This window comes from Triticum dicoccoides, chromosome 4B (assembly GCF_002162155.2).
Source record: "Triticum dicoccoides isolate Atlit2015 ecotype Zavitan chromosome 4B, WEW_v2.0, whole genome shotgun sequence".
In the NCBI taxonomy this organism is placed as follows: domain Eukaryota; kingdom Viridiplantae; phylum Streptophyta; class Magnoliopsida; order Poales; family Poaceae; genus Triticum; species Triticum dicoccoides.
Window position 1 is genome coordinate 65,563,976 of NC_041387.1, and position 9,078 is coordinate 65,573,053.

Here is a 9,078-nt window from a genome sequence, read left to right on the forward strand (position 1 = left end):
ATTTTTTCATAAACATTTAATATTTTTCAAATGCTTGATTAACTTTTTTTAAATACTTGTTCGACATTTTTTCAAATGCTTCATAAACATTTCTATATACATGAACAAAAACATTTCTATCATTTTTAATACATGGTAAATATTGTTCTTTACACATTTAACATTTTTCAAATGCTTGATAATATTTTTCATATATTTGTTTAACATTTTTTCAAAGAATTTATTAACATTTTTATATACATGATAAACAATTCATCATTTTTTAATACATGGTCAACATTTTTTCTGTACACATTTAACATTTTTCAAATAGTTATTCAAAAAAAAAATTAAAATCCTTGATTAACATTTTTTTAAATACATGATTAAATTGTTTCATACACATTTTATTTTACTTTAGTACATTTTTTGTATATGTCATAAACATTTTCTCTATACACAATTAACATTTTTCAAATGCGTGGTCAACACTTTCCAAATTTTTTATGTAGAGTGATTTTTCTAATATATTTATATAGAATATTTGGAATCACCGGCCGCACCGCCTGGACTCCCCCCACGTCTAAGTGTGCATCGCCAAGGCCACCGATGGTCGGTCCCCACAGCCGTCGTCGTGTTCCCGCACGAAGTTTGCAGTCCCACCACCCGCCGCACAGCCTCCGATGCCGCCGCGACGTTGCACACCGTGACGCTCAACTGTGTGTCACTCATCACTCCATGATGTGCCACGCGCAACATCGCGATCAGCCGATTTCAACGCACGATGACCATGGTTGCAGCATCGCGGCCGGCGGATTGCAGCACCTAGGGCTTACAACGAACGGTTCGCAAAATCTGTGTGTTGCTTACTATAAAACAAATATTCTTCATTGGTTATGTTTTTTCCTTCTGTTAATGATGATATACAGCTCTCCATCTTATTAATTCCTTCTTCATTCACTTGAAATATTTTCTAACTATTTTTTTGTGTATTTGGTTTAGCAGCCTGACCTATGGTCAAACTAAAGGTGCTTAGTATGGTCTGGTATGCATTTCTTAATTTCCCTTGGTTTCTTTTTCTGTTTTTGTTTCGTTTCATATTAAACCGACTCTATCTGTACATATTGGAGAGGCTATTTCTGGTGTCAAGTTAGTATTTTTTTTTACTTCCGAAGCAACTTCCTGAGATTTTGATATTCTCTGTTTGTAGGGTGCAGGTTTCTTTATGGTCTACTACTTTATAGGAGAAAACATTTTTCTGGAAGGAGCTGCTCACAGGGCTACCTTAACAACAAACTGGACGGAGTTCTTCACGTAGCAAATATAGATGAAGGAACGGTGTTTGCCTTCACCTTTATGCGCAAGGCAAAGCGTCTACGCCTTTGCCTAACCGTTCACTCCCTTTGAGGACACCACCGTAAACCTTCTAGTTGACTTAGGTGGAAAGGGCATAGGCTTTTGAACCCATGGTTCTCTTTCCTTTTCATGTTTTCTAGCAACAAAGTCTCTTTTAGCATATCTTTTATTCTTGGGTTGTGGGCTATCAAGATCAACAGCTGGTTCTATCTCAACATCTTTATCTGGTTCTTTATCATTTGTTTGAGTGTCTTCATGAACCTCATCATTATCTTTTTGATTGTCAGAAAGTGAGTGTTCATTACTAAAATTGAGTTTCAGCATCAGAGATAGAAATTTCATTATCATTATCAGGAGTTTTTTTATTTCAGGTTCACTAGAGGCAGGCAAAGTCCTATTATATTTTTTCTTCCTTTTCTTTTTAGAAGGACTAGGTGCTTCAGTGTTAATTCTTTGAGAGTCTTGTTCAATTCTCTTTGGGTGTCCCTCAGGATAAAGTGGTTCCTGAGTCATTTTACCTCCTCTAGTTGCTACTCTAACAGCAAAGTCACTTATATTATTGTTCATTTCATCAAGTAACTCCCTTTGAGATTTAGCAACTTGTTGTAATTGAGTTTGAACCATAGAGGCATGCTTTCCTACGCCTCTAACATCATTTGAGATTCTAAATAACAAGTCACTTAAGAGGGCAATCATATCAAAGTTGTATTTCAGTTGTTTCATAACATTTGCATTGAAGTGATCTTGCTTTCTAATTAATTATCAAACTCATAAAGGCATTGACTAGGATGTTTATTATGATATCATCACTATCATTGAATTTCATTAAAGATTTTACCTCTACCACCTTAGGTGGTGGTGGTGCTTCAAGCCCATGTATTGACAGGTCTAAAACTAACCCCGAAGGTAGATGTAGAGGTAGCATGCCAATGGCGATCACATCGACCTTGGAACCATTTCTGACGCACATCGTCACCTCGTCCTTAGTCAATCTTCGTTTAATCCGTAGCCCCTGTTTCGAGTTGCAAATATGAGCAACATAACCAGTATCAAATACCCAGGCGCTACTACGAGCATTAGTAAGGTACAGATCAATAACATGTATATCAAATATACCTTTCACTTTGCCATCCTTCTTATCTGTCAAATACTTGGGGCAGTTCCGCTTCAGTGACCAGTCCCTTTGCAGTAGAAGCACTTAGTTTCAGGCTTAGGTCCAGACTTGGGTTTCTTCCGGAAGTAGCAACTTGCTTGCTATTCTTCTTGAAGTTCCCCTTCTTCCCTTTGCCCTTTTTCTTGAAACTAGTGGTCTTGTTAACCATCAACACTTGATGCTCCTTCTTGATTTCTACCTCCGCAACCTTTAGCATTGCGAAGAGCTCGGGAATTGTCTTTTCCATCCCTTGCATATTATAGTTCATCACGAAGACTTTATAGCTTGGTGGCAGTGATTGAAGAACTCTGTCAATGACACTATCATCAGGAACATTAACTCCCAGCTGAGTCAAGTGGTTATGGTACCCAGACATTCTGAGTATATGTTCACTGAACTATTCTTCTCCATCTTGCAGCTATAGAACTTGTTGGAGACTTCATATCTCTCAACTCGGGCATTTGCTTGAAATATTAACTTCAACTCTTGGAACATCTCATATGCTCCATAACGTTCAAAACATCTTTGAAGTCCCGATTCTAAGCTGTAAAGCATGGCACACTAAAGTATTGAGTACTCATCAGATCGAGTCTGCCAGACGTTCATAACATCAACATCTGCTCCTGCAGCAGCCCTTGCACCTAGCGGTGCTTTCAGGACGTAATTCTTTTGTGCAGCAATGAGGATAATCCTCGAGTTATGGACCTAGTCCGTGTAATTGCTACCATCATCTTTCAACTTAGCTTTCTCTAGGAACGCATTAAAATTCAAGGGAACGGTAGCACGGGCCATTGATCTACAACATAGATATGCAAAAAACTATCAGGACTAAGTTCATGATAAATTAAAGTTCAATTAATCATATTACTAAAGAACTCCCACTTAGATAGACATCCCTCTAGTCATCTAAATGATCTCATGATCCAAATCAACTAAACCATGTCCAATCATCATGTGAGATGGAGTAGTTTTCAATGGTGAACATCTCTATGTTGATCATATCTACTAGTGGTCTTGTGTTCCGAGGCCATATCTGCATATGCTAGGCTCGTCAAGTTTAACCCGAGTATTCTGCACGTGCAAAACTGGCTTGCACCCGTTGTATGTGAACATAGAGCTTATCACACCCGATCATCACGTGGTGTCTCGGCACGACGAACTGTAGCAACGGTGCATACTCAGGGAGAACACTTGTACCTTGAAATTTAGTGAGGGATCATCTTATAATGCTACCGTCGTACTAAGCAAAATAAGATGCATAAAAGATAAACATCACATGCAATCAAAATATGTGGCATGATATGGCCATCATCATCTTGTGCCTTTGATCATCATCTCCAAAGCACCGTCATGATCTCCATTGTCACCGGCTTGACACCTTGATCTTCGTCGTAGCATCGTTGTCGTCTCGCCAACTATTGCTTCTACGACTATCGGTACCGCTTAGTGATAAAGTAAAGCAATTACATGGCGATTGCATTTCATACAATAAAGCGACAACCATATGGCTCCTGCCAGTTGCCGATAACTCTATTACAAACCATGATCATCTCATACAACAATTTATATCACATCATGTCTTGACCATATCACATCACAACAAGCCCTGCAAAAACAAGTTAGACGTCCTCTACTTTATTGCTGCAAGTTTTACGTGGCTGCTACGGGCTTCTAGCAAGAACCGTTCTTACCTACGCATCAAAACCACAATGATTTTTTTGTCAAGTGTGCTATTTTAACCTTCAATAAGGACTGGCTGTAGTCAAACTTGATTCAACTAAAGTTGGAGAAACAGACACCCGTCAGCCACCTGTGTGTAAAGCATGTCGGTAGAACCAGTCTCATGCACACGGTCATGTAATGTCGGTCCAAGCCACTTCATCCAACATTATCGCCGAATCAAAGTAAGACGTTGGTGGTAAGCAGTATGATTATTATTGCCCACAACTCTTTGTGTTCTACTCGTGCATATCCACTAGTAGAAAAAGGACCTTGTGTGAGACACATTAGTCCCGGTTCGATTTTGGCCCGGTACTAATGGTATCATTAGTACCGGTTCGAACGGCTATGCATTAGTGCCGGTTCGTGTTGAACCTTTAGTACCGGTTCGTGCCACGAACCGGTACTAAAGGGGTGGTGGCAGGCTGGCATCAGGCCGGGGCCCCACGAGCCCCTTTAGTCCCGGTTTGTGGCACAAACCGGTACTAAAGGGCCAACCTTTAGTACCGGTTCGTGCCACGAACCGACACTAAAGGGGTCTAACCTATAGTCCCGGTTGGAGACACAAACCGGGACTATAGGGCAATTTTCAAACTTGAAAAATCATAACTAAATCATCCTAATTCAGAAAAATACATATAATATATAAAAATTTGCAGAACAAAAAGATTGGTCCGCTGAAACATCAACCACTCATGGCGGCTTAAATAATTTGACTGCTTATGGCGGTTTAAATAACCTGACATAATTAACCATATACCATTGGGCCCCTTCATAAGCCGCCATTCTGAACATGTGCATTAATACTTTTCCTCCGGCTTAAATTTGAACCGGCAATTTTTAATCTTTGTTAGGCTTCCTTCGTCACAATGCCGCCGAAAACAGCCACTTCATGCAATTGGGTCAAGTCCATCATCACAGATAGCACATTTGATGACTTTGTGAAAACTGGCTATCTGCCAAAGAAGGAAGTCATGTCATACCATGCTCCTGACCCAGTAGAGGAAAAGCCTCAGCCCAAAGAGGGGGAAGTCATCGTCTTCACTGACCACATGAACCGGGGCTTTTCGCCACCTGGCTCAAAGTTCTTTATAGACGTCTTGCACTTTTTTGACCTCCGTCCTCAAGACATCGGACCCAACTTCGTGTCTAATATTTGCAACTTTCCAGTGTTCTGTGAGGTGTATCTTGGAGAAGAACCCAACTTGCTACTCTTCAGAGAGTTGTTTTATTTGAACCGCCAGAATGAATGTGCCAATGGACCTAGTTTGGAGCTCGGCGGGGTCTCAATCAAACGACGGAGAGACGCCATTTTCCCTTATGCAAATCCACCAAGGCACCCCAAAGAGTAGAACCAGACATGGTTCTGTTGCCAAGATACTTCTCCAGCTGATGAGAACTCTTTGCCCGGCTTTCGCGCCTTGCGCCTCGAGTCTAACCATCCTCTTCCAGATAAGTTGTCAGTTGTGGATTGCTAGAAAATCGCCCCCACCATGGCTAAAGTCAAGGCTCTTTTAGGGAACGGTTTAAATGGTATTGACTTGGTCCGGGTTTGGGTTGCCTGGCAGATCATTCCGTTGAGCCGTCACTCCGGTTTAATGTGCACCTACACGGGCAAGAAGAATGACCCTCTGCAGCACAACCCTGACGATTTACCTGACAACATCATTGATGATATGATAGTCACTCTTGAATGAAAGCCTAGCAGATTGTGGCAAGGTGGGCTTAAGCCCCTTCTGCAAATTTAACCCGGCTCCAGTGGTATGCCGTGAAACTGAGTAAATTACCTTCATCCTTGATGCTTTGTCTATACTCAAACCTTTGCTGATTTTTACAGGCTGATGACAAATTTTGGAAGACAAAGTATGATCATGAGGCTGCGAAGAGAGCTAGGAAGGCCAAGAGAGCCGCCAGGAAAGCCGCCACCAAGAAGAAAGGAAAGAAGGCCAGCACGTCTGACTTGCTTCGATTAGAAAATTCCTCTAAGTCGGAGGTAGCTCTTGACTCTCTTGGCTCCTTTTTTAATCACCTTATTGACACTAATTATCATCAGGGTGACACGGGAACAAGTCGCGGAGTGGACGAATAGGTAACTATTATTTCCTCCGACTCCGAGCCTTTGCCAAGACAGAAAATCCGAAGAGTAACCCGGAAAGTAAGATTTTCACATCCCTTAGCTTATCAGGATCCTCAATTTCTTTTGATGCGACAGATTCATGAGAGCCAGAGGCAGACCCGGACCAGCAACGACGCGGAACTCTCCTCTGGCTTACCTAACACACCAAGGAAGCGCCGGAACGAGGTCACCTCTGACTTAAATCCTTTTTATCCTTTGGCGGGTCTCACTCGTCAACCACTCAATTCTTCTGATTCAAATTATCAGGAAACTTCACCTTCCTCCGGCGACTCAATCCAGTCCAACATACCGGCTTTTAAGACCGCTCCAGGGTAACGATGATTTACTTATCCTGTATTCATTTCAAGTCCTTATATTGGTACTGACCTTTTTGATCTTATGCAGCGGAAAAGCCAAGCCCAGCAAGAGGGTGAAAAAGAACAAGCCGGCCGAAGAGCCAACCTTCAACGAGCCAGAACTCCAGACGGTCGCGCCTGATACCTCTGTTCCTGAGCCGCCACTTGAACCGGCTCATGACATGCCAACGCCAACTGTTGACCTGCCTGCTGATCAAACCGCCGACGACTTTGTCAACCCTGAAGCTTCTAGCCCGGCCAAGACAGACGACCCACAAGATGCTGATGTTGAAATTACCAAGACCGGCTACACTGAGCCGGGAAGACCTACTGTGCTAGCCAAGTGTTCTGCCAAAGAGGAGCACCTGGAACGCCGTAAGGTCAGATTTCATGTTGCTGATTATACTCACATGAGTATTGGGGAAGTTTTTTCTGGCCATCTTAGCCAAGTGCACAGCAGCCGTGACCTCAAAGTTGATATGGTGAAGCAAATGCACCAGAAATTTGAGGTATAAACTCTTCCCTTCACTGAATTATCCTTACTATGCCAGCCCCCAAGTCTATTGCTTATGATGAATATGTTGTAGACTTTAGAACAAACATATAAGCATCAGTACTATCCTTTGGTCAAACCTGTAAAAATCTGGCTTAATCCGTGGTCCCCAAGGGCCGGTTTAATCAGCATGAATGAGCCGATACTTCATATGCTTGTGCATAATATAGTACTTGTGTAGATTTAACAGCAATATGCATTAGCCCCCAAGTGCCAAGTACTCTTCCTTGCAAAGTTCTTGGGACTTATTCTCATGCAGGGCCGGCCCTGGGGCATGGGCGGTGGGGTGGCGGCCCAGGGCCCAAGCGGGAGGGGGGCCCATGATGTAGTACATATACATACTAATGCCCAGCAAAAAAATGGTAAAAAAACGAGATGGGCTAGGGCGCGAGGCCCATGCGATCGATTACGAAGCGTTACGCTAGCGCCAGCGATCGGTACCGGATGCTCATTTTATTTTCCTTCATCTGGAGTCTGGACGGTTGGTCTCTAATCTCTTTGTCCTGCCCGCCACTCGGTGCTCGGCACCTTGCCGTCTCGGCCGCCGCCGGCTTGCTGCTGCGTGCCCCGCATAGCAGTCCGGTAACCCAAAGTCTGCAACGAGCCAACGAGGTAATCCATGATCCATTCCATCCATCAGTTTCTTTAGCCCGTATATGTATCCATGATCCATCCATGTTCCTGATGACCTGATCCATCCCCCCAGATCCCAATTTGACAATTTCAGTAGTATGTACGTATTCAACTATCCACATGTATGTCTAGGGTTCCAATCATCCGATTATAAATTCTAAATTCTTTGTATCCTTTTCTCTTCATGATTTTAGGACATTATCCTGCCATGTTGCCTAAGAAGAAGCAAGTGTTGGTGCTGAAAAAAGGAGAAGAAAGAAACAAAGTATTATTGCACAAGAAACGTCCGAAGAAACTTTTTTTCAAGCACTGAAGTATTATTGTTGTCAATGGAGTCAGTTGAATTTGGTTCTTATTTGAGGTAATCATGGCATGTTAGTTTTATTTTGCCATCTTTTTAGTATTATTGTTGTCGATGGAGTCGGTTCGAATTTAGTTATTATTGTTGTCGATGTAGTCAGTTGAATTATTATAGTCAAATTTGGTTGAAACTTATATAGGGGCCCATGTCACCGAGTTCGCCCAGGGCCTACCAAAACACAGAGCCGGCCCCGCTCTCATGAACCGCCACCTAGATAGAATCCTTCGGTAGACATTAGCCCCCAAGTGCCAAGTGTTGTTGCTTGCAGAAGGCTTGGGACTTTAATATTGTATGCTAATATTCATGATTTTGACCCGGTATTTGTACAGGCCACCACCACTCAACTTCAATCAGAACTGTCTGAATTGAAGAACCGCCTGGAGGCACAGGAGACTGAAACCCAAAGAGCCAACTCCAAATTTGAATTCAGTGTGTCTGAACAAGAGAAACTGAAAACAGACTTTGAAGTGGAGAAAAAGGCCTGGGCTGAGGAAAAGATCGCCTTAACCCATCGAGCTGAGAAGGCAGAGGCGGCTCTTGAAGAGGTGACCAGTAAATTGTCCGGCTTTAAACGCCATGTATCTCAGATGCTCTCAGCAATCTTTGGTAAGTCGCCCTGCAAGTGTCAAATATTGAATCTTTCTAGTGATCAGATGAATTATCATTAACTCACCTGATATTGCTATGCAGGCCCCAGGAGCACAAATCTCAATCAGGACATGCTGGTGAAGCTGAATGCGGTTTACATGCTCGTGGAAGAACTTTACACTGAATTTTAGCGTGCCTTAGCTATAGTTGCCTTGTCAAACGAAGTCCCCACACTCCTGGTGGATGTGCTAAAGAAGCTTTATG